This window comes from Bufo bufo, chromosome 5 (assembly GCF_905171765.1).
Source record: "Bufo bufo chromosome 5, aBufBuf1.1, whole genome shotgun sequence".
Classification (NCBI taxonomy): domain Eukaryota; kingdom Metazoa; phylum Chordata; class Amphibia; order Anura; family Bufonidae; genus Bufo; species Bufo bufo.
This window is the reverse complement of record NC_053393.1, coordinates 523,925,905-523,927,724: the sequence shown is the minus strand read 5'-3', so window position 1 is coordinate 523,927,724 and position 1,820 is coordinate 523,925,905. Positions and strand designations below refer to the sequence as shown.

General features: G+C 44.3%; 1 pseudogene; it reads right to left on the bottom strand.

Annotated features, from left to right (window-relative positions):
* Positions 1 to 614: 614 nt before the first annotated feature.
* On the bottom strand, positions 615 to 725 carry LOC121002956 (annotated as a pseudogene).
* Between the last annotated feature and the right edge of the window lie 1,095 nt (positions 726 to 1,820).

Here is a 1,820-nt window from a genome sequence, read left to right as displayed (position 1 = left end):
CTTCAGGACAATGGTCTGCCTCATCCAAGGTTCCAGGGGTGGGGAGCAGGGGCTGGGCTTCTTGCCTTCCTATTGGTTCGGGGGAATGGGTGCCGCCAGGTCAGTAGCCGATGAAGTGGAGGCTGAAGGGTCCTGGTGGGCCTCTTTCATGGCCTTTCTTTCTTCTGTAGCATTCTTCTTGTTCTTGGTCTTGGGAGGCTTGGAGGTTGAGGTTGAGGCCAAGGTTTCTTCCTTCTTCCTGCCTTCCTCTCCCTGGAGAATCTTCGCAAAGCGCCCCTTTTGCCTTAGGGAGCAGGGCTATGCAGATTCCTTCTTGCTGGGTGGAGCTTCTTCGGTCTTTGCCAAGCTTCTTTTCATCGTCGGGGTCCCCAAGGCCGAAGCCTTCAGGCCGAAGGCTTCAGTCCTCATCGTCGGGGTTCCTCGTCGAGTCTTCACAAAGTCTTCTCCTTGATCGCAGTCGGAGAAAATCTTCCAATAGTCGTCTTCAGCTGTCGAGATCCAAGTAAGCACTGTCTAACGTCGTACACCAAGACTATTAAGCCACAGGCCAAGAGGAGGTCAGAGACCAGAGCACTCTTGTTCCCTGGGGAATAGCCCTACACCCAATAGCAGCAGTGAGCTGAAGCTGAATTTAATCAACAATGCTCAAAGGCAGAGGCAAGTCAAGGCAGACTGATAAGAACAAATACTACACTTGATCTTAGTCATAAAGGCCGAGAAGCGATTAGGTATGATACTGTCTATGAAGCTATTATATGTATGTGTATAGAGTGTGATACTGTCTGCTGACCTGTGTTTTTAATCCTACCTTGTGTGATACTGTCTATGAAGCTATTGTATGTATCTGTATAGAGTGTTATACAGATACAGAGATAAGGAGCTCTGCTTTGTGTACATACTGTGCACTCCAGCCACTGCTGAGAAAAGAGAGGTGGGGGAGGTGCTGATGTATTTCAGTCCCTGTATTTCTCTGTCTTGTGGATGATGCCTGATTACAAGTTAAAGAAGTTATAGAAGCCCATTCATGTTGCTATTGGAAAACATAACACAAAACATTCTTATTGTTTTGTGTCCATGAGGCGGTGCTTATTTTTAGAAAAATAAAAATAATATAGCAAAAGGTATAAAAAAAATGTACTTTACAATCAGAAGTGTAAAATACAACTTTGGGACTGTGAGTAATTTAACCCTTTCCCAACCTATTCTATATGGGGAAGAGCGATGGCATTAGTGTTTGCTCCTCCCAATAGTATGAAGGAGATCGCTACATATAATAGCAGCGGTCTCCTTCAATAATGAGCCCCTGATTCCCAAGTAATAATATCACCATATAGTGCCCTCAGCATTTATAATGCCACCCCTGCAGGTCCCCATGTAGTTCTAATGCCCTCTGCAGTTATAACTCCCTTGTACTGTGCCCTGTAATGTAATGCCCCCTGAAGTGTCTGTATATACACTGCTCAAAAAAATAAAGGGAACACAAAAATAACACATCCTAGATCTGAATTAATTAAATATTCTTCTGAAATACTTTGTTCTTTACATAGTTGAATGTGCTGACAACAAAAACACACAAAAATTAAAAATGGAAATCAAATTTTTCAACCCATGGAGGTCTGGATTTGGAGTCACACTCAAAATTAAAGTGGAAAAACACACTACAGGCTGATCCAACTTTGATGTAATGTCCTTAAAACAAGTCAAAATGAGGCTCAGTAGTGTGTGTGGCCTCCACTTGCCTGTATGACCTCCCTACAACGCCTGTGCATGCTCCTGATGAGGTGGCAGACGGTCTCCTGAGGGATCTCCTCCCAAACCTG